The sequence below is a fragment of the Anomaloglossus baeobatrachus genome, chromosome 1 (genome assembly GCF_048569485.1).
Source record: "Anomaloglossus baeobatrachus isolate aAnoBae1 chromosome 1, aAnoBae1.hap1, whole genome shotgun sequence".
Lineage (NCBI taxonomy): Eukaryota > Metazoa > Chordata > Amphibia > Anura > Aromobatidae > Anomaloglossus > Anomaloglossus baeobatrachus.
Window position 1 is genome coordinate 214180202 of NC_134353.1, and position 25059 is coordinate 214205260.

Consider the following 25059-nt stretch of genomic DNA (forward strand, 5'->3'; position numbering starts at 1 on the left):
CTATAGTGTGGAACTAGTCGGGTCCCGCTCACCCGTATGGCTAACAGAGTGAGCTTGCTCTCAGGGTTCACGCATGGGATTTTCTGGACTGTGTTTTGGGAAAGTCCTATCCCCTCGTTGCGCTAGTACCCCGATTTTGCCGCCTGACCATTATCTGCATCCATAGGATGCAAACAACGGTGAATACATTGGTGGAAGTGGGAACACTGCCTCCATCTTCCACCAATCAGCATGAGGAACAGCAGACAGGTGCAGAGCACCGGGTTATGGGAGTGAGGTATGGGGTAGGTTTTTTTTTCCATTTGTATGAGATATTTGCATGTATGTAAGATGCTGTATGGCTGCTCATACTATATATTAGAGGTTATGTTGTGGCTCAAAAATGTATATAGGTGGCTATGTGGAGGCTCAAAGTATATAAGAGGCTATATGGGGGCTCATGCTTTATTTTTGTTTATTTATTTATTAGCATATTATTTATTTATGCTTTTTATTTTGGAGGCTATGTATGGCTCAAAATGTACATAGAAGGCTATGTGGGGCTCATATTGTATATATGAGACTAAATGGAGATAATAATGTATATAGGAGGCAATGTGGTGATCATAATATACATAGGAGGCTATGTGGGGCTCATAATGTTTATAGGAGGCTATGTGGGGCTCATAATGTATGTACGAAGCTATGTGGGTCTCATAATGTATATAGGAGTCTATATGGGGCTCATGCTGTATTTAGGAGGCTATGTGGGGCCTCAAAGTATGTATGAGGCTTTTTTGGGGCTCAAAGTATTTAGAAGGCTATGTGGGGGCTCATTCTGTATTTAAGAGGATATGTGGGGCTCAAAATGCATATAGGAAGCTATGTGGAACTCATAGTCTATATAGAAGGCTATCTGGTGCTCATAAAGTATATACAAAGCTATGTGAGGGTTCATAGTGTATGTACACTGACAAGCAAAAGGGTAACAATGTTTTGAACCTTTAACTTTCAGATTCCATTTCTCACAATCCACTATAGTTTTGAGCATGAGACTACCGTCATTTTATAGACGATCATCTTGGCGATCTCCTACATTAATTTGACTTGAAACTATTTAGCATATTATTAGTTATGCAGATTATCGTTATGTCACTGCATTGTTACTGTTTTGCTCCTAAACATTGTAATTTTAATTTTGTAAGTACTTTATAAATCCACCTGTCATGATTCGCCTCCCTATCCACATGGCTAGGGGGCGGAGCCTTCTCTCAGGCCTCACTTCCGGCCCCTGGATGCCTTAAAAGCTGACACTTCCAGTGAACCAGCGCCGGCTATAAGCTTAGCTCTGCTTTGCCTGTGATTGCTGGTCCTGTGAGTGATATCCTGATCTGTCTGTTCCTGTGCCCCCGTGCCCTTGTCTGTGTTCTGTCCCCTGGTCGTCCCTCCTGTCCTGTGTCCCCCCCTCCTATTCCCCACTCTGTTGCTTCCTCCGGTACTGACCTTGGCCTGACTTTGACTCCGCTTTTGCTCGTCCCTCCGGTCCTGCTTCTGCCCGTACGGTGTTTGACCCAGCCTGTGTGACTATTCCTTGCATGCTCTGCAGCTCTGCTTCTCAGCTGTGCTGATTAGGCAGTGCATGAGAACGCTGTGCATTTCCTCCCTGGTTCTCATTGCTCTGTGTAGTGTCGTCTGCTGCAGAGCTCTGGCTCCCCCTGGTGGCAGCATTACACCACTTTTGGCTTTCAACACTGCTTGAATCCTTCTGGGCATGCTCTCAAACAGAAACAAGCATGTTTCAACCAAAATCTGATCCCAGGTCTTTTGTACATGGTCTCAATGTTGGTGCATACTGGTCAACTCACTTGGGTATGTATACAGCTTTTTCTTCAACTGTAGTTACAAGCGTTTGATTGGGTTGAGGTTTGAGGACAGTGGAGACCAATCCAGGACATCTACTTCATTATCATTGAACCATTTCTTCGCCAATCTCAACGTATGCTTTGGGTCATTGTTTTGCTGGAACACTATGTCATCCTTTTCATACCCATAGTACTTGAGTGTAGAAAGTAATTTGTCTTGTAGATTTTGAGAATTGAGACAGTGTGCGACTGTTCCTTTTTTCTCTCCTATATTTCATATCACGTACAGATACGCACCTGTTCACATTTGTAATGGTGCTGCCAATCCAGTTTGACGTCAGGTTAGTACTAGCATGGGAAACCGGCAAGGAAACCCCTGTTTTCATTCTGTTTTAATTGTATATTGTATGTAACAGGGAGTGGTGCTCTGTTTGCTGCATTTGCACTCTATCTGCTGGCAACTTCATTAGCCTTTTTTGTGTTCACCTGCTGATCTTGTAGGTTTTTAAAACCCAGAAAAGATGCAGTTTATCGTAGGACCCAGCAATGGAGGGTGCCATGAAGGGGCGCTGGGCTAGTATTACAATGGCCATTTTAATATTCTAAATACCTCCAAAAATATTTATTAGGTAGAAGTTATTGTGGTCTTTCACAGTGTGCCACTGTTCCTTTTTTCCTCATATATTTCACATCACATACAGATACACACCTGTCCACATATATATATATATACAAAACAGTGAGCCTGAAACAACTCATGGGCTATCCAGAATCTGTTTTCTTACCACCTGACTTTGGATTGGTGCCACCATTTTTATTTTTTGATTTGTATACAAGAGGTTTTTGTTCACCTTGATTCAATTGTATACCCACTTTAGGGCCATCCATTGTAAATATTAAAGAGGGACAGAGAGTCTGCATATGTTGTTTTGATCACTTACAAAACTTCATACAATTGTTCTATCCTATGTACTTGTTATAATGTAATTGGAGCATTACTATTTTCCAGCGTTGAATAACAGCAGTAATTAAAAATCTAAATGCATCTAAAGGCTATTTATTTTTCCCAATAAAAGAAGTACATTTTTCGTGTACAAAGGGGAGGCTTTGACAAATAACCTCTTCAGATTTTGTTTTATGTCTCATTGCAAATCATGCTCAGTGCTTAACCACAAGGCAGCAGACCATTAATTCAAATGACAGCCGTGTTCTAGAGTCCACCCAGGCAACTAATTGCAAAAGTATCTCAAAATTGATATATACTACAACATTTCTATACACAGTGGCATAACCACCACACTGGTACAAATGTAGAGAAAAAGAACTACTGTATGGTTTGTCAATATTGTATACTATTCTTCAAGAAAACATACTACTTTTTTGACTTGCTACCCTGGGACAAACTATAACACTCTTTAAACCCAAGTTCCAAATACTGTATTTCTTATCAACTAGTTGTTTCTCACCCCATGACTAACAAGTAGTAATTACTGTATATATCAAAGGCTATTGGTTATTCAATTAACACTAGGAGTCCCAGAAAGGGGTCATTTAACATTTCTACCTTTGGAACCCAGAGACGGGTCGAATGACCTGTAGGATTTGAACTAACATCCTATAATCACCGTCTTTTGTTCTGTAATTAAGGCCATTACTGTCGAACCACAGGAGGTTGTTGTTTTCCATTGAGTTTAGCAATTTAGTTTCTAGTTAGTTCTATTCAGTTTGGACTAAAGGTACCGTCACACTAAGCGACGCTCCAGCGATCCCACCAGCAACCTGACCTGGCAGGGATCGCTGGAGCGTCGCTACACGGGTTGCTGCTGAGCTGTCAAACAGGCAGATCTCACCAGCAACCAGTGACCAGCCCCCAGCCAGCAGCGACGCGTAGAAGCGATGCTGCGCTTGGTAACTAAGGTAAATATCGGGTAAGCAACCCGATATTTACCTTGGTTACCAGCGCACACCGCTTAGTGCTGGCTTCCTGCACTCCTAGTCAGAGTACACATCGGGTTAATTACCCGATGTGTAGTCTGGCTATGTGTGCAGGGAGCAGGGAGCCGGCACTGGCAGCGTGAGAGCGGCGGACGCTGGTAACAAAGGTAAATATCGGGTAACCAAGGAAAGGGCTTCTTGGTTTCCCGATATTTACATTGGTTACCAGCGTCCGCAGAAGCCGGCTCCCTGCTCACTGCACATTCAGTTGTTGCTCTGTCGCTGTCACACACAGCGATGTGCGCTTCACAGCGGGAGAGCAAATGGTCCAGGACATTCAGCAACAACCAGCGACCTCACAGCAGGGGCCAGGTTGTTGCTGGATGTCACACACAGCAACATCGCTAGCAACATCGCTGCTACGTCACAAAAGTCGTGCCTCAGCAGCGATGTTGCTAGCGATGTTGCTTAGTGAGACGTAGCCTTAAGGTTCATTTGACCCTCTTTCGGGACTTCAGGGGGGAGCTCAAAATTTCTGGGACTTCTAGTGTTAATTGTCGTAAGGTATAAAATAAGTACAAATTTCTTCCTAACACATGACACACGGCATTTGTCATGTTCTGGAACTCCTGCCATACCATTGTGAAGAGAGAATTATTTGGTAAAGCCAGTCATAGTTTAATCCTAAACTGAAAAGTCCACCAGGATTAGGGTAATATGTGCTGTTTTCTGCCTCGGGCTAAATGGAGGTGGTATGTCAATAACCCTCTGGCTAACGTAGACTCCATGGGCAAAGAATAATAATTACACAATAGAAATCATTGCTTAAAATGTTTTCATGTGAAGCATTACTACACTATGGTAATAGTGACCAGAATATTCTATAACAAAACATATGTTCAGATGTGACAATTGTTAAAAAATATTTAAGATACTTGAAATTTTCATTATGAAAACATAACTTTCCAGGCTTTTTGTCACCAAATTACAAGCCTTGAACTGGGATTGCACCAGACAGGCATAGGCTCAAATCAAAAGGATTTCTGGTCTTTGTTAGAGCTGTTTGAAACTCAGCATGAACGGTTTTAGCCAGAGAATACTACTGCATCATTAAATATGATTGTAGATATGTCTGTATTGCTAAAACTAAAATTACTAAAACACTGACTCACAAACAGCATAGATAAAAATGTCCAATTGCAACTGAAAAGTGCTGACAACCTATGAAGCTTTGCATTTGTTATGATACTATTTAAATAAATTTACCCACAAAAAATCACCACCAAATTTTGTAATGATGGAGAAAAGAACGCAAAGAAGGGATAGGTCCAACATATACAGTAGGGAACTGCCCCTTTACCAATCTACCTAACTGTAATTAGGCCGTGTTATCATCATTTTTAAAGAAAATCTGTCACCGGGTTTTTGCTCCCCCATTTGAGAGCAGTATAATGTAGAGACAGAGACCCTGATTCCAGAGATGTGTCACTTACTGAGCTGTTTGCTGTCATTTTGATAAAATCACTGCTCTTCTGCAGATCTAGCAGTTATACAGAGCTCATGAATATGTTGTAGTACCTGGCAGCACGCCCGGCAGTCCTCTAATGATAATCTACTGCTGATTAAACAGTGATTTTATTGTCTCTGGTCTGTGAAGCTCACTATCTCTGCTCCCGCTTACTGTCTCCGGTTGGTCAAGCCCACTATCTCTGCTCCCGCCCACTGTCTGCAGCTGCTCCCGCTCACTACGATAAGCAGCTCAGTAAGTGACACACTTCTGGAATCAGGCAACGTATTCTGGACATGATGCAGGCTCAGCTACTGAGCCCGCATCAGAGACCCGACAGTATATCCAATGTCAATGTTGGGAAGGGGTTACAATAGTTGCACATATGACTACTTCTTAATACCTAATAAATATAAAGTAGTACAACTATTGAGATAAAAATACAATATGGATCAGTGCAGTCAGGGCCGGCGTCAGCACCCGGCAAACCCGGGCAAATGCCGGGGCCCTGGAGAGCCGGGGGGGCCCACTCGGCCTCGTCAGTTCTCCTGTTCCTTGGCCGGGGCCCACTCGCCTTTACAGTTCTGCGGTCCCTGGCCGAGTTCCGGGGACCGCAGTCCTCGGCAGCAATCTGCGGCGCCGTCACTTTAAGGCGCGCAGACATCCTGGTTTGAATTTCATCTGTGGGCGGAGCTACCGCCTTCTCAGTCCCACAGATGAAGGAGGCGAGCTTCTGTCCGGCGCTGTGTGGGCCCCCTCTCCACCGTGACCTAATCGGGTAAGTGCCCTCCCCGCCTCCCCATTATGGGCCCCGGTGAGCTGCTTCTAACCCCCCAGATGTATGCCCTGGCCCCTGCCAATCCCCCCCGCCGATTCCGCGGGTGCTGTACCCACCGAGCCGCGGGTGTGGGCCCCGCCGAGCTGCGGGTGCTGCCGCGGGTGCAGTCCCCGCCGAGCCGCGGGTGCTGCCGCGGGTGCTGTCCCCGCCGAGCCGCGGGTGTGGGCCCCGCCGAGTCGCGGGTGCTGCCGCGGGTGCTGTCCCCGCCAAGCGGCGGGTGCTGCCGCGGGTGCTGTACCCGCCGAGCCGCGGGTGTGGGCCCCGCCGAGCCGCGGGTGCTGTCGCCGCCGAGCCGCGGGTGCTGCCGCGGGTCCTGTCGCCGCCGAGCCGCGGGTGCTGCCGCGGGTGCTGTCCCCGCCAAGCGGCGGGTGCTGCCGCGGGTGCTGTACCCGCCGAGCCGCGGGTGTGGGCCCCGCCGAGCCGCGGGTGCTGCCGCGGGTGCTGTCCCCGCCGAGCCGCGGGTGTGGGCCCCGCCGAGTCGCGGGTGCTGCCGCGGGTGCTGTCCCCGCCAAGCGGCGGGTGCTGCCGCGGGTGCTGTACCCGCCGAGCCGCGGGTGTGGGCCCCGCCGAGCCGCGGGTGCTGTCGCCGCCGAGCCGCGGGTGCTGCCGCGGGTGCTGTCGCCGCCGAGCCGCGGGTGCTGCCGCGGGTGCTGTCCCCGCCAAGCGGCGGGTGCTGCCGCGGGTGCTGTACCCGCCGAGCCGCGGGTGTGGGCCCCGCCGAGCCGCGGGTGCTGTCGCCGCCGAGCCGCGGGTGTGGGCCCCGCCGAGCCGCGGGTGCTGCTGCGGGTGCTGTCCCCGCCGAGCCGCGGGTGTGGGCCCCACAGAGCAGCAGAGTTGTGTGTGTTTGTCTGTATGTAGCAGAGTTGTATGTGTTTTTCTGTATGTAGTAGAGTTGTGTGTTTGTCTGTATGTAGCAGAGTTGTGTGTGTTTGTCTGTATGTAGCAGAGTTGTGTGTGTTTGTCTGTATGTAGTAGAGTTGTGTGTGTTTGTCTGTATGTAGCAGAGTTGTGTGTGTTTGTCTGTATGTAGCAGAGTTGTGTGTGTTTGTCTGTATGTAGTAGAGTTGTGTGTGTTTGTCTGTATGTAGCAGAGTTGTGTGTGTTTGTCTGTATGTAGCAGAGTTGTGTGTGTTTGTCTGTATGTAGCAGAGTTGTGTATGTGTTTGTCTGTATGTAGCAGAGTTGTGTATGTGTTTGTCTGTATGTAGCAGAGTTGTGTGTGTTTGTCTGTATGTAGCAGAGTTGTGTGTGTTTGTCTGTATGTAGCAGAGTTGTATGTGTTTGTCTGTATGTAGCAGAGTTGTGTGTGTTTGTATGTAGCAGAGTTGTGTGTGTTTGTCTGTATGTAGCAGAGTTGTGTGTGTTTGTCTGTATGTAGCAGAGTTGTGTGTGTTTGTCTGTATGTAGCAGAGTTGTATGTGTTTGTCTGTATGTAGCAGAGTTGTGTGTGTTTGTATGTAGCAGAGTTGTGTGTGTTTGTCTGTATGTAGCAGAGTTGTGTGTGTTTGTCTGTATGTAGCAGAGTTGTGTGTGTTTGTCTGTATGTAGCAGAGTTGTGTGTGTTTGTCTGTATGTAGCAGAGTTGTATGTGTTTGTCTGTATGTAGCAGAGTTGTGTGTGTTTGTATGTAGCAGAGTTGTGTGTGTTTGTCTGTATGTAGCAGAGTTGTATGTGTTTGTCTGTATGTAGTAGAGTTGTATGTGTTTGTCTGTATGTAGCAGAGTTGTATGTGTTTGTCTGTATGTAGCAGAGTTGTATGTGTTTGTCTGTATGTAGCAGAGTTGTGTGTGTTTGTCTGTATGTAGCAGAGTTGTGTGTGTTTGTCTGTATGTAGCAGAGTTGTGTATGTGTTTGTCTGTATGTAGCAGAGTTGTGTGTGTTTGTATGTAGCAGAGTTGTGTGTGTTTGTCTGTATGTAGCAGAGTTGTGTGTGTTTGTCTGTATGTAGCAGAGTTGTGTGTGTGTTTGTATGTAGCAGAGTTGTGTGTGTGTTTGTCTGTATGTAGCAGAGTTGTGTGTGTTTGTCTGTATGTAGCAGAGTTGTGTGTGTTTGTATGTAGCAGAGTTGTGTGTGTTTGTCTGTATGTAGCAGAGTTGTGTGTGTTTGTCTGTATGTAGCAGAGTTGTGTGTGTTTGTCTGTCTGTAGCAGAGTTGTGTGTGTTTGTCTGTCTGTATGTAGCAGACTTGTGTGTGTGTCTGTCTGTATGCAGCAGACTTGTGTTTGTGTGTATCTATGTATGTCAGTGTATATGACTGTATAGATTTGTCTGTTTATATGTATTTTTGTGAGTTTGTCTTTAAATATGTATATGTACGTGTTCGTATCGGTGTCTGTGTGTGGATGGGGCCCACTGGGACTCTTCCGCCCGGGGCCCACAAAAACCTGGAGCCGGCCCTGAGTGCAGTGATCATGTATTGTGGCAAGAGTGAGCAGTTGTCAGAGGAATACGGAGAAGGTACAGTGACTGTGAGTTACCAAAGATCAAGTGCCAGAGTTCTGGCAGCAAAAGTGCAAAAATATGGCTTATGCCCCATTTAAGCATAAATTTGCTTGCCATTTTTATGAGCAGATATTGCAGGAGGGACATGAACAACTGAACCCTGGCTAATTTATTGATATTTACACCAAATTTAGTGGAAAACTATACCAAGGACCTCATGTTCAGATTTTAAATTTTTGCCTAACAGCATTAGATCAACTGATGATTTCTGGATGTGCGGTTCATGTCAAATTCTCCAGTTACGCTACTGTGTAGGTTTCAGGTTGTAGTTGACAGACAGCCTAGTATGCATTATATTTCTTGGTATGTACCTCTTATTAATTTTGATGTCTCTTATTCCGATAAGCTTTTATGTAAGGCTGACATAAAAACTTATATTTATAGATAATTCAATGTTATGCAGCATCAGTCTATTTAAGGCCAGTTTAACAAGAATTTGAGACACCAGTTTCCCTAAAATGGGCTTCTGATTTTTATTTTTGTAAAACAATTCTGTCATGATTGACTCCTGGCTCAGCTGGAGCTGAGCCTTTTTTTTAGTTTCACTTCTGATGCAGGTCACATTAGGGGTTAATCCTTTCTGCCTCGTTCTGGAGGTCAGGCTGCTTTATTAGGGCACTGTTTCTCTTGGACTTTGAAAGTGATACTTCTGGCTTTGCTGTGTTCTGCTCTTGAGTGACCTGTTGTCTGCCCTGCCCCCTCCTGACCTCTGTGTTCACCTGACCTGTTAACCTCCTCTGTTGTCTGTTTCCATCAGTGTCCCTCCTGCTGTCTCCCTGTTCATTTCTTATCTGTTTACCTTTATTCTGTCTTGTCTTCCCACGCCCCCTCGCTTCTAGGCTCTGATTTCCCGGCTACTGACTATTTGCTTCCCTCTGACTACGTTTAGACTTTGCCTTTGTGTACTTACAAGACCTCATGTTGTGACACGGCTTTCTGACGATTCTACTGCCATCTGGTGGGCTTGACTAGTATTACCTCTGCTAGGGAATTCCCTGCTCATACGTTTCCTCCACTTTTACGCGTCTAGTGGTTTACCAGCTAACTACCTTCTCAGATAGTTTCAGGAATCCTCTCAGTCCCACATTACTGTGCTATACTGCTATTGTACATCTTAGAGTACAGTGTGACAAATTTTTCAGTTATACCAGGTTATGGGAAAGCAAATAAAAGTCAATATTCCATGATTACGGCCCATGAAAACTTTTCCACCCAGCTTTCATAGCATCCAGAATAGTACAGCAAATCTCTAGAGTTATATTATTATTATTATTATTATTTTTTATTATAGCACTATTAATTCCATGGCGCTTTACATGTGAAAGGCTATTATGTATACACCTTTTACATGTAAAGCACCATGGAATTGATGGTGCTCTAATAATAAATAATAATAATACCATAGGGAATTTTACAATACAAGCAAATTTGCCATTTAGCATTGAAGATCTGGTTATTGGTAGCATAAATAGAAGTTACCAACACCTTCCCGATTGAGGCAATTTTTGCTTTTGCACTTTTGTTTTTTTTTCCACTTCTCCAAGACCCATAAACTTTTCAACAAGATTGTAGTTTTGCATGCGTTCATTAATTTTACCATCGAATGTACAAAAACAAATATTGGGGAAATAAACTGGGGTGAAATGGTGACAAATATGCTACTATGTTTTGTATTTCATTTTTTACAACATTCACTGTGTAATAAAAAATTATCTTGTAGCTTGATTCTGCAGGTTTGTATGATTACATTAATGTCAAATATATAGTTTTTTTTAAGTTTACTGGTTTTATAAAACTTTGAACTTATCATTACAAAGACGTTTGGTTTAAGTCATTATTCCTTGGGGTTGGAACTATATGTTCCCCTTGATAGAGATGTGTGAGGGATTGTGTTTTTTTGCCTGGTGAACTATAGTTGTTATTACTAACAAAGCAAGTAGTCCGCTCTCTGCTTAGTCTTTGTGGCCCCGGATCTCTTGTGCATCAACATCCAAGACTCAGGTGGATCAAACTAAATTATAAAAAGTAGAAATTCCAACCCCAATGAAAAATCTTGCAAACACTTTCCCTTAGGCCCCCTTCACACGTCCGTGTCTCAGATACATGTTTGGTCCGTTTCCTCACGTGCCGGAGACACGGGCACATGTAGACCCATTAAAATCAATGGGTCAGCGCACACGTACATGTTTTGCCATGGACCGTGTGTACGTGTGGAGCATATGTGTGCCCGTGTGCTCCAAGCGTAGACATGTATGTTTTTCTCCGGCATCACGGGTGTCACATGGACCGCACACGGACCGCACGAATGTGATCCGTGTGACACGCACTGGAGAAAACACACGTGTCTGTGGAGAAAAAAAACAATTTCTATACACACCTTCTCCAGCACTGCTGTCTCTGCCGCTGCTGTCACTTGCTTCTGACCCCCGCTCATTATGCTCATTACATATTCACTCCACTGCGGTGCTGGAAGCAGCAGCAGCGCGGAGTCGGCAGGACCAGAGACCGAAGATCAGCACCACAGACAGCAGCACCAGGGACAGGTGAGTAGAAAGTTCCCGTTCTCCGTGTGTTATCACGGATTACACACAGAGAACACATGTGTGCCATAAACACGGCACACGGAGGACAATACGCCACCTTTGACACGTCCGTGAAAAACGTGCGTGATTTTCACAGACGTGTAAAGGGGGCCTTAAACATGTGTCTTCAAATGGAGTTTCTGGTTTGGCTTCTTATCCTAAGTCATATGCCAAGAACGTTTGAATGGTAAATATTGACATTTAGTATAACTGCATCCAATAGGTTACAATAGAGTTTCAGTCCTCTTTCACTTAAAAGAGCCTACTTGCGAGGCTTGTGTGCCCCCCCCATTGGTAACACCCAAATGTCTATCTAAAAATATATTTCTATGATGAATAACAATGTAATTTCACAATGCCGAGCTCTGATTAATGAGACAACATTATTTTATCAGAAGTACAAATATGACTGAAGAGAATTTATAGCAAATTGACAGCAGACATTAACTTAAAGGAGTTGTTTGTCTTAATTTATTTTAACTGTTAAGGATTCCTGTCCATAAAATTAATACAATTTGTTAATATTCCCCACCTACTGCTATAGCATTGGCTCCCTGGGTATCTAAATATAGCTACGTCAACGATATCTTATCAGTATCATGTTACCGCTGCAGCCAGTCACTATGTTCAGTGATCTGGTACCATCCACAATGACATCACTAGTGCTGCAGCCATCAATAAAGACAGTAACTAGCAGCAGAGAGCCGGCAGTGGAGAGCAGGGAGAGAGTACTGCTGAGTTTATTTTTTTTACAGGAAGATTTCGAAGGCAAAAATAAAAATTAAAACTAACAAACTCTCTACGGATTTATATTTACAAATGATTTTTTGTTAGGTGAAATGTTTTTAATGAGTTTTTTTCCTGTAATCCAGAATCAGACTGACCGCCATGAAATTGTGTTTATGTTAGAAAATGCAAATTAACACATTTCAAGATAGGACTTCACAATATGTTGCAATTGTATAAATAAGTAATAAGTAGATCTAGGAAGGTTCACAGTAGCAGAAGATGAGTGTCTGAGTTTACGGTAGACTGTGACCTGTCAAATCAAGTGATTGTATGAGTAAAAGACATAAGGTGGAGGGTTCTGCATTAACACAGAAAGTCACGTTAGGAAAAGTCAAAGAAATAACCCGACATTTCCCAAAGTAGCCAAAAAACGACCAATCTATAGTATGTCCATTGTCCAGCACTTTGAAAGGTATTTTGCCTTCATCTAATGCTAATTGCTAGTTCTCGTAAAATTTCATAAACACATTTTTATTTTCCTCCCATATAGAATGTCACATTCACATAAACCTGAATGAGTTAAGGGGAACCTGTCAGGTCAAAAAAGCATTCTGACCTACAAGCAGGAGCATGTGTGAGCTAGTAACCCCTTCCTACCCATCCCTGTGTTGTAATGTTGTGTAATATGAAAGTAATAAAATACATTTTATTACTTTCATGTGTACTATGTAAATAGCACAGGTCTCTAGCCCCATGGGCGTCTCTTTGCCCTCTGGGCGTCTACATGCTTTCCATGTTATCACGCCCCTGTGGGCGTGATACCATGGATTTACATGAGCGACGTCACTTCTGCAGCTTCAGAATCTCGCGTGCGCGCGCTTACCATTCTCGTCTCCTTCTCATCCTGGCGTTTGCTTCTCAGCTTCTGACGCACACTGTGCATGACCGGAACCACAGGTGTGTTCTGAGTATGCGCAGTGCGCGTCAGAAGCCAACACGCAAATACCAGGATGAGGCGGTGAGAATGTTAAGCGCGCACGAGAGAGAGATTCTGAAGTAGCGACGGTCACGTCGCTGATGTAAATCCATGGTATCACACTCACAGGGGTGTGATACCATGGAAAGCATTTAGATGCCCACAGGGCGATGAGACGCCCATGGGGCTAGAGACCCTGTCATTTACATAGGACATATGAAAGTAATAAAACGTATTTTTATTACTTTCATAGTACACAATATAACAACACGGGGATGAGTAGGAAGGGGTCAGCAGCTCACACAGGCTTCTGCTTGTAGGTCAGAACGCTTTTTTGAGCTGACAGGTTCCCTTTAAGTTTTCAACTGTATTGTGTTCTTCTTTCATAAATAAAGGTATTGCTTTTTTTTCTTGTCTTAAAGATCAAGCACATTGCTTGTAGCACTAACGTATACATGAGGACTTAGACATTCTCAGTTTGCTCTTTTGTACATTGTTTATTCAAATGTAGATACAGAAAAATAATACGCTGTTTGTAATGTGTTACGTCAAAGTATTTCTTATACAAGACGTCCTGCTGTTTCAGAGTCTTTTATTGATTTTTATACTTTTCTTCAGTTAGCCTAATCCAGCAGTTTTACTCTTCGAGTTGCTGAAGTAAAATTAGAATAACAAAGGCAAGAAGAACAACTTGGGAACATGAGAGAATCTCTTTACCTAATTTGTAACTGTGTATTTTCCTGTTAAATGCAGAATTACTACAGTAAATATTGTTACTCAAACATGGGAGATATTTGTTGACTGTTTGATCTTTTAAGTCCCCGATAAGAACGTGACTTCTGGCCTTATAATACACCAATCAGAGTTCTAAAGTCATGTTCTTCTGTTTTAGAGTAGTTTTAGCCCCTTCAACCCTGGGCGATTTTCCGTTTTTTTCGTTTTTGTTTTTTGCACCCCTTTTTCCAAGAGCCGTAACTTTTTTTATTTTTTCATCAATTTTGCTATATGAGGGCTTTTTTTGCGGGATGAATTATACTTTTAAATGAATCATGAGTTTTAGCATATAGTAAACTGTAAAATATCAAAAAAATTCCAAGTGCTCAAAAATTGCAAAGAAAGTGAGATTGCATGATAGTTTTTGGGGTATTTTATTCCCAGTGTCCACTACACGGTAAAACTGATATGTCGGTGTGATGCCTCAGGTCAGTACGAGTTTGTAAACACCAAACATGTATAGGTTTACTTTTCTCTAAGGGGTTAAAAAAATTCTGAAGTTTGTCTAAAAAAAAGTAACACACTTTTTGCACCATTTCTGTGACCCGTAGTGTTCTCATTTTTTGGGATATGGGACTTAGCTTATTTTTTGCATCTCGAGCTGACATTTTTAATGGTATAATTTTTGCACAGAGGCTACGTTTTGGGCACCTGTTATTGCATTTTGCGCAAAATTTACAACAATGCATAAACGTAATTTTGGTTATTTATAATTGTTTTGCCGCTACACCGTTTGCCGATCAGGTTAATTAATTTTATATTTTGATAGATCGGGCATTTCTAAACATGGCGATACCAAATATGTGTATATTTTTTTGTTTTTTTAACCTTTTACTTTTCAATGACGTAAATGTGGGGTGTGAATTGAAGTTTTGGGGTTTTTTTATTTTTTCTTAAATTTTTAAAACTTTTTTACTTTTTTTTATTTATTTTACTAGTCTCCCTAGGGGGCTATAAGGATTAGCAGACTAATCACTTGTTCATTTCTCCTGATCAGAGCTACACAGCTCAGATCAACTGAAATGCTGCTCTCCTCTTACAGCAAGCGCTCTTCCGGCTGTAACAGGAAGTGAGTCATGAAGGCAATAGGAGTCATCACATGACCCTATGCTACCATGGCAACCATTGGCACCTCGTGTTCATGTCACAGGGCCTCCAATGGTGGTGGGTAAGTGCACATTACCCGCTGCGGCCATTTCCATTGTGCTGTCACATATTGACAGCGTGATCTAAGGGGATAACAAGCGCGGGTGGATCACAGATCCACCCTCACCTGATAGCCGCACATGTCTTCTGTACAAATCAGTAGACATGTGCGGGACTCACCGCCGGCTCACCGCAGCAGCCGGCTGTGATTATACTGACATGAGCTAGGACGTAGCCAGTAAGTCCAATGTCGGTAAGAGGCTAAACATGACCTGTCAACAGTTCAAAAGTGGACAGAAAAACAGTGCCTTGAAAAACTATTCATACCCCATGAACTTTTCCACATTTTTTTACGTTGCACCCACAAACCTAAATGTAATTTATTGGAAATTATGTGATGTACCAACACTAAGAATTTTTGATGTGTAAATAAAATGATACATAGTTTTCTAAATATTTTAAAAATCTGAAAATTGTGACGTGTATTTGTGTTCAGTCTCCTTAGTCAATACTTTGAAGGACAACCGTCACTGTAATTACTGCTGCAAGTCATTGGGGATATGTCTCTACCAGCTTTGCTCATTTAGATGCTGACATTTTTGCCCATTCGTCTTTGCAAAATGGCTCTAGCTCGATGAAATTGGATGGAGAATGTCTGTGAACAGCAATATTTGAGTCTTTTCACAAATTCTCAATAAGATTTAGGTCTGGACTTTGCTTTGATATAAACCATTCCATAGTAGCTCTGGCAGTATGTTTAGGGTCATTGTCCTGCTGGAAGGTGAACCTACACTCCAGTCTCAAATCTTTGGCAGCCTCTAACAGGGGATTGCCATGTACTTAGCGCAATCTTCCCATTAACTATGACCAGCTTCTTTGTACCTGCTGAAGAAAAGCATGCATGTAGTCCCAAAAGTTCTTTTTTGTTTTCATTTGAACAGAGCACTTTCTTCCACATGCTAGCTGTGTCCCCTACACAGATTCTCCCACCTGAGCTGTGGATCTCTGCAGCTCCTCCAGAGGGACTAAAGGCTTCTTGGTTGCATATCTAATTAATGTTCTCCTTACTTGGGTTGTCAGTTTAGGTAGACAGCCAAGTCTTGGTAGGTTTGTGCCATACTCCTATTTTTGTACGATGGAGTGAATAGTACTCTATAAGGTATTCAGAGCTTGGGCTATTTTTTTAGAATGTAACCCTGCTCTACTCTTCTTCACAACTTTATCTCTGACCTGTGTGGTGTTCTCTTTAATTTTTATGATGGTATTTGATCCCTAATGTTTTCAAACAAAGACAGCTGTAGTTATATTAAGAATAAATTACACACAGATGGAGGCAATTTACTAATTATATGACTTCTGAAGGCAATTGGTCACTCATGATTTTATTTAGGGATATCAGACTATAGGGGCTGAATACAAATACACGCTACAATTTTCAGATCTATATTTTTACCTTAATTAGAAAACCATGTATCATTTCCTTTACATTTCCCAAATGCTTGCTACTTTGTGTTGGTACATGTCATAAAATTTCAATAAAATACTTTTACGTTTGTGGGTGTAAAAGGAAACAATGTTGATAGAATTACAAGGTATGAATACTTTTTCAAGGTAGTGTAAATCCACCACACTGTCCTAATAAGATTGACCTTTTTATGGGCATAATACGTTAAGTTTTTATTTGTCTTAAAGCACCTTTGTAGCGTTCTTCTGTTTTTTCAACACTGGACTAGTGTTTTAATTCTAAGCTCTCTGTCATATACTTGCCTTCCGGTGTCTTTACCTTTTACTGATGCCGCTCCAGTCTCAATGAGCGATCTTGTGACAGTAACTTCAGACTAGCCGGAAGTCAGAAGTTATGTCACAAGCTCCAAATGCAACTCTATGAAAGCCAGAGCGAGGCCAGAATGAGGCTTTCATGGAAATGCATTGATTTGTGACCTCCAGCATGCTCCATTAAACATTGGTACAAGCTGGTAGGTCACAAATTGTCGAGACCGAGTAGAGCAGTGTTAATAGAAAGTGAAGCCACCATTAAAGCACCACTCCAACGGTGAAATTAAAAAAATCACTGGAGTGGTGCTTTAACAATGGAGATACTGCACACAAGATTCTTTGTGAATATGTTTTAGGCTGATCTGCATATTATCTGTGAGCAATGCTCCCTTGTAAATACAATAACAAAGGTCCATATCTCTTGAACTGTATGTCGGATTTAAAAATGAAAAATAAATGCATACTCAGGTCAGCCTCTGGAATAAAATAAGAGTAAGAACTGGCACTTTCGAGCTGGTGTTGGGGTCTCTTTACAAGACATTCTTGGCACTGCTGCCTCCTAGTGCCATCACGTTGGCATTTGGACACTGAACATGTTATACTTGTGGTTAAATATAAATATCTGAAAGCTAACATACTGTAGATATAATATATTGAACAACTGTTTGCAGGACTCAAGCTGGACCAGTAGCAAAATCCCATTTCTGGAATTAAAGATTTTTTTGTGTACAAGGAAATTAGTTGACAGCACAAGAGATGAGCCATCCTCTAGAGGCTCGAGTTCGGTTCGGTTCATCGAACGGAGGCCGCGTACAAATTCGGTTCGGCGAACCGTTCGACGAACCTCTCGAACCCCATTGAAACCAATGGGAGGCAAACACAAACACATAAAAACACATTATAAATGTACACATACAGTTAATAAACATTGCCATAATACTTACCTGTCCCCGCGATGCGTCCTGCACTCTGTCTCCCGCTGCTTTTCCTTCCGATAATCACTGCGTCCTCCCGGTAACCAGCACCAGCATAAGACCTATCGTGACGGTAAAATAGCCATGTGACCAGTCACGTGTCTATTATCTCATTGGCTACAGACTGGTCACATGACTTTGACGTCATGCTAGGTCCTGTCAGTACATCTCTCCAGTATGCGGTGATCGTTTGTTTATCTCCGTGTACCGACGACATGCTCTGGCACACGGTCGACTCCCCGTTCTGCTTCCCCATTCAGTTATTCACCGGCTGCCACAGCCGGTCAATAACGGAGATCACTGTTGCTATAGCAACGCTTACAGGCAGCAGCTTCTGGTCACTCACGGAGTGAAAAGACTGCACGGGAACAGCAGCGTCTTCCTCCCATGCAGCACTGCTGATGTAGAAGAGCTGCATGGGTTGAAGGAGAAAGAAGACAGAAGAGCAGGATCGTGGAGGGATAAGAGGGAGTAATAAACATGGAGTCTCTAATTGTGCCTGTGTATTTATTTCTATTAAAGTATTTTTTCTCTGTGTGGTGTCTTTTTTTTTTTAACCCTTTATTGGAGATTATTAATGGCCAGGTCAAACTTGCCTGACATTAAGAATCTCTGACGTAATGCTAGCTAGTAAAACAAAGCTAGTATTAACTCATAATTACCCAGCAAGCCACCCGGCTCCATGGCTGTTGGAAGAGTTAGATACAGCGCCAGATGATGGCGCTTCTATGAAAGCGCCATTTTCTGGGGCGGCTGCGGATTGCAATTCGCAGCAGAGGGGCCCAGAAAGCTCGGGCTAACCTGTGCTGCAGATTCCAATCCCCAGCTGCCTAGTTGTACCTGTCTGGACACAAAAATGGGGCGAAGCCCACGTCATTTGTTTTTTAATTATTTCATGAAATTCGTGAAATAATTAAAAAGAATATTTTTTGTTCACAGCCGGGTACAAATAGGCAGCTGGGGGTTGGGGGCAGCCGTACCTGCCTGCTGTACCTGACTAGCATACAAAAATATGGCGAAGCTCATGTACATTTTTTGGTGGGCAAAAAACTCCTGCATACAGTCCTGGATGGAGTATGCTGAGCCTTGTAGTTCTGCAGCTGCTGTCTGCTCTCCTGCATACACTAGTGAATGGAGCATGCTGAGCCTTGTCGTTCTGCAGCTGCTGTCTGCTCTCCTCCATACAGACAGCAGCTGCAGAACTACAAGGCTCAGCATACTCCATCCAGGACTGTATGCAGGAGTTTTTTGCCCCCCAAAAAAATTTATGTGGGCTTTGCCATGTTTTTATATGCTAGCCAGGTACAGCAGGCAGCTACGGGTTGCCCCCAGCTGCCTATTTGAACCCGACTGGGAACAAAAAATATAGGGAAGCCCTTTTTTTACTAATTATTTCATAAATTTCATGAAATAATTAAAAAACAAATGACGTGGGCTTCGCCATGTTTTTGTATGCTAGCCAGGTACACCAGGCACCTACGGGCTGCCCCCAACCCCCAGCTGCCTATTTGTACCCAGCTGGGAACCAAAAATATAATGAAGCCCTTTTTTTAATTATTTCACTTATTACTTGAAATAATTAAAAAAACAAATGACGTGGGCTTCGCCATATTTTTATGTCCAGCCAGGTACAACTAGGCAGCTAGGGATTGGAATCCACAGCACAGGTTGGCCTGAGCTTTCTGGACCCCTTTGCTGCGAATTGCAGTCCACAGCTGCCCCAGAAAATTGCGCTTTCATAGAAGCGCCATCTTCTGTCGCTGTATCCAACTCTTCCAGCTGCCCTGGTGATGGGTGGCTCGCTGGGTAATAATGGGGTTGGGGCTAGCTGTATATTATCAACTGGCCCTAAGCCCGAAATTCATGGTGTCACGCCAATGTTAGACATGGCCACGATGAATTTCTAGTACCGATAAAAAAAAAAACACAACACACAGAAAAATATTTTTATTATAAATGAAAAAGAACACAATTAGTGACTCCATCTTTATTGAAATAAAGAACCCCCCTCCGCAGTAATCCTGGGTCAAGGGTCCCGTGCCGTCCAATCCGGATCCAATATCATTTGATCGGTTTGCTGGAAGGCAAAGCGATCAGATGATGTGTCAGGTTCAAGGGCCTGAATCACATGACACAGCAGCTGATTTTATAAATGGCTTTCATACAATCAGCTGATGCATCAGTGCAAAAAAAAAAACAAAAACTACACACTTCAGGGCAGACTCCTGTCCGACGGCATCAGCTGATAGTTTAGCCGGGCGGTAAAAAGCCGGCTTCACCGCTCGACTTATAGTGTCAGCTGATTCCGTCAGGTGACCACATCAGCTGATCATCACCAGATCTGAGAAAGAGAGAGAGAGAAAGAAGAGAGAGAAAGAAGAGAGAGAAATAGAGAAAGAAGAGAGAGAGAAAGGAGAGAGAGGGAGAAAGAGAGAAAGAAGAGAGAGAGAGAAAAGACAGAAAGAGAGAAGGAAGAGAGAGAGAAAGGAGAGAAAGAAAGTAGAGAGAGAAAGCAGAGAAATAAAGGAGAGAGAGAAAGGAGAGAGAGAAAGGAGAGAGAGAGAAAGGAAAGGAGAGAGAGAAAGGAGAAAGAGAGAGAAAGAAAGGAGAGAGAGAGAGAGAAAGTAGAGAAAGAAAGGAGAGAAAGAAAGGAGAGAAAGAAGGAGAGAGAAAGAAAGGAGAGAGAGAAAGAAAGGAGAGAGAGAAAGGAGAGAGAGAGCTCACAGCTAATGTCCAGCTCCTGCCCTCAGTGCATAATTAAATTAGAATTATAAATATATTATAAATATAATTTAAAATTAAAAAAAAAAAAATTCTTTACCGGGACTAGAACATGCGACCTAATGCTTCTTATGCGAGCGCTCTATCCACTCAGCTACTGCTTCTAATCATAAAGATAGGCAGATTTGGTAATCTTGACTTCTGCATTGCTGAAGTCTCTGCTGAACGCGCGATTCACTTGATTGCTACGTGGAGCTCATGCTGAGCACTCGTGTTCTGTAGCAGAGCTGACAGTGTCGTGTGGATTACGTCGGACCTGGAGGGGTATTTGAGGATTAATATAGGGGTGAAACAGGGTGGTTTTTTGTCTTTTATTCCAAATAAAGGATTTTTCGCGGTGTGTTTTACTTTACTTTCACTTTCAGTTTAATTATGAAAGGTGTCTCGGGGAGACGCCTGGCATGATTAAACTCATTATTACCCCGATTGCCACCGCACATGGGCAATTCGGGATGAGCTGGGTAGAGTCCGGGACTGTCGCATCTAATAGATGCGGCTATTCCGGCCGGCTGCTGGGTGATATTGTTAGGGTGGTGGGCTCCCCATACCGTGGCGCTCCCCATCCTGACAATACCAGCCTCCAGCCGTGCGGCTTTATCCTGGCTGGTATCAAATATGGGGGGAACCGCATTTTTTTTTTTTAATTTATTTATTTCTTTTACTGCACGATATAATTAAAAATAAAGTTAAAAAAATAAAATCTTCACCAGGACTAGAACTCACGACCTAATGCTTCATAGGGGAACTCTCTATCCACTGAGTTATTGCCTCTATTGATAAAGATGGGCAGATTTTGTAATCTTGAAGCCTGCAGTGCTGACTGAAGTCTCTGCTGACAGTGCGATTTACTTCATTGTTATGTGGACCTGATACAGCGCGATGGTGTTCTACGGTGCTGCTACATCTTCAGGGAGCAGGGCTGACAATGTCGTGTGGATTACGTCAGACCTGGAGGGGTATTTGGTGATTAATAAAGGGGTGAAATAGGGTGTTTTTTTGTCTTTTATTCCAAATAAAGGATTTTTCGCGGTGTGTTTATTTACTTTCACTTTCAGGTTGATCATAGAAGGTGTCTCGGGGAGACGCCTGGCATGATCAACCCCGTTATTACCCCGATTGCCACCGCACCAGGGCAATTCGGGATGAGCTGGGAAGAGTCAGGGACTGTCGCATCTAATGGATGCAGCTATTCCGGCCGGCTGCTGGGTGATATTGTTGGGCTGGAGGGCTTACCATACTGTGGCGCTCCCCATCCTGACAATACCAGCCTCCAGCCGTGTTGCTTTATCCTGGCTGGTATCAAATATGGGGAACCGCATTTTTTTTTATTATTATTTATTTATTTTACTGCACGATATAGACCCGCCCACCGGCGGCTGTGATTGGTTGCAGTGAGACAGCTGTCACTCAGTTGGGGACGTGTCTGACTGCAACCAATCATAGGCGCCGTTGGGCGGGGAAAGCACGGAATAACTAATTGACTAATGAAGCGGCGGCCATTTTCTAAAGAGGAAAAGACACCGCAGATTTGTGACAAACGTGGAGCGAGACGCCCGGTGAGTAGGAACGGGAGAGGGATTGTGCTGGGGATGTAGGAAAAGCCATGTTTATGGTGATAGAACCGTTCTCAAACATAACTTGAACTGTCGAGCTTTTAGCAAAACGTTCGAGTTCGATCTCGTGCACCCCCCAAAATCACTCGAACATGAAATTGGCGAACCTCGAACATCGCTCAACTCTAGACAGCACAGATCTTAAAAATAGTGAAGATTGAAACAGAAGTATATTTAATAAATTTTGAACTTGGATAAATTTTCATTTATACTTACCAGTCTCCTGCACGGCTGTAACTGTCCCTCGGCCACTCATTCCACTTACGGGACCACTTATTAGCTTCATGCATATTCACTGCTCTCCTCTGCAGCTGTGATACAATCGCAAGATCGGATCACACTTACATGACACTTGTCTCAAGCTCGCAGCAAAGCGGAAGCCGAGGGTCATTAGCATATGGCATTTGATGCTCTCGCATCGCATGCCAAAAGCTAATGTGACTCCAGCCTAAAGCATAGTTCATGTCATGCAGTGTTCTGCGTTTCACTCGCTCGGTGTCATGGCGTCGGCGAAATCTGTTCACACTGCAAAGAGTCCAACAAATTGCCTGAGATTTAGTTGCACAGCCTGACATGGGCGTCAGCAGGTTTTCGCTTCACTGCTCTCCAGTACAGCGGGAGTTAATTTCTGCTGGCCTGTGATCAGCTGCTAGGAGCTCAGGCTGCTGATCATCATTTCCAACCTTTATAAGAGTCTGAATTCTGGGGCTGTTTGCCGGATATAGTTTTGCTTCCTCGTTACTGTGTTTTTCCTGTTACATGGTGATCTACAAGTGGCAGTTTGCACATGGTGTGTAAGGCTGCTTTCACACCTCCGGTTTTTGCTATGCGGCACAATCCGGCACGTTGCAGGAAAAACGCAACCGTTTTTTTTTTGCTGCCGGTTGCGTTTTTCCTGCATAGACTTTAATTAGTGCCGCATTGTGCCGCATGGCCTTGCGTTCGGTCCGGTTTTTGCCGCATGCGGCAGATTTAGCCGATGCGGCGGCCGGATGGAACGTTGCCTGGCACGTTTTTTGTGCGGCAAAAAAAACCGCATCGCACCGCATCCGGCTGATGCGGCGCTTTTCTCAATGCATCCCTATGGATGCCGGATGCGGCGCGATGCGGCAAAAACCGCATCCGGCCGCCACATGCGGTTTTTGCCAGTGCGCATGCTCAGTAGCATGCCGCAAGCGGCAAAAAACGGATGGGCCGCATGTAAAAAACTTATGCAAAGGATGCGGTGTTTTCACCGCATCCGTTGCATAGGTTTCACAGCCGGATTGAGGCGCACGGCTCAAACCGGATGTGTGAAAGCAGCCTAAGTCCTCCAATTGTGCATTAATACCCTACCCCTTTTGCTTTACTCCCCTGTTCACATACTGTCCCCCTTTCATGTTTAAGTGCAGTGTGTTTGAGTTTTTGTTTACACTTCTCTGTGCCTATTTGTGGGGTCTTAGTTACTCCCAGGGTGAGGGAGAGTAGTATCAGGGCTCGGACAGGAGACAGGTTGACGCTCGAGATAAGGGACAGCACAGGGGACGCAGTTTTAGGGTCAACCTAGGAGCCCCGGTTCCATCGTTACATACCCCGTGACATTTCAAGAGAGAATATAATGTTCTTGAATCAGAAGGTGAGCTAAGCACTTGTAAAAGTGACATCTGCCTTTTTGTGGGTAGTGCCAATTGAGTGCTGAGTTTTTCATATACCATCTATGAGATAGGTCATCAATATGAAGTTGGTGGTAGATCAACACCTGGCAACCTCACCAACTACCTTCTGAAAACAGTTCCAGTGACCAATGCAGAAATGTTGAATGGCGCTACTTAGCACAGCTCCATTCAATGCACAGCTGCTGCCTGGTACTGCAGCACATCTCCATTCATTTCAATTATGGCTGTTCTGCAGTAACTAGTAACAGCCACTACACACTGAATGGAGCAGTCCTCAGCCAATTAGTTCAGCGTGTTTAGATCTGGTGAGGTCCAGAGCTGTTTTCAGTTGTTCAGTGAAGGTGCCAATTGTCCAAACTTCACCAATCTCATTCTGATGATCTAACCCATGGATAGGTCACCAATATTTTCTGCCTGTAAAACCCATGTAACATTATGTGATAGGACTATCCCTTTAAGAATATTATTGGGCATCAAGTTTAAATGAAGAACTAACTTATTATCACTAAAGATAGCAGAGGCCTCTATGAAATCTAAGGGTGAAATGTACATTATTTTTTATCATCAATGCTTTATCATTTTGTACATTTTTAGAATACATATCAAGCATTTTTTGCTATCAAGTGATAAGAACAGTAGCGATAAGAGGAATTCTGAATTGTAGAAAGCTCAGGTACGTATACATGGAAACCAAGGGTGCTGCGTGATGTTGTCTCAGTTCAAGTTAAGTTTTACTGTCAGGTTTCATTTGTGCTGTTTCACTGAAACCCCTTCTGTCCCTGATCAATGAGCCATTTAGTGGCATTCTGTATATAGAATTGCTATTATGAAGATCTTATTGTATTTCAGCAAACCATCTTGCCATTGGAGATTTCTATTGAGCCAGCTTAGCACCTGTTATATAAATGAGGGCTTAGTTTGTGCATTGCATCTAAAAGTCATTCCAAAGCCTTCATTTCACGGCATCACATCTACACAGATCTGTATTGATTTTCTCTCCAACTCTTTTTGGCAATTATATTTATTTGTGGGATTTGCATCAAAATTGCAAATAATAGGATGTTAAAGTGTTTTTATAGTAACCAACAAGGCAAATATAACCTCTGATACAAAAATCAATAAAATCAGCTTGTTTCTTGCTATTTAAAATTAGCTTGGGAATAGAATCTTACATGTATTTATATGAACCAAAAGTGCTCCAAATTACTTATATGATAAGTGTGTGCTACAAATGTTTGTGCCCATTTATCTCCTTAAAGGGCTAATTCACCTTAAATTATCTTTGCACTTGTCACAGTGACATGTGAGATAATGCATTGCTGGTGTCTTTGAACTCTTGAACCCTCAACCACTTCAGAGCTCTATCCTAGAACTAGAAACTGCGATTTCCATACAGCTGATTCATATATATTTTTTGAGGAGTATTAACC

General features: G+C 43.4%; 1 protein-coding gene across 3 annotated transcripts in view; it reads left to right on the forward strand.

The window, feature by feature from the left end:
• TTC29 (tetratricopeptide repeat domain 29) overlaps nt 1-25059 on the forward strand; it is a 408961-nt gene that overhangs the window by 369227 nt on the left and 14675 nt on the right. The gene's annotated exons all lie outside the window — the stretch shown is intronic.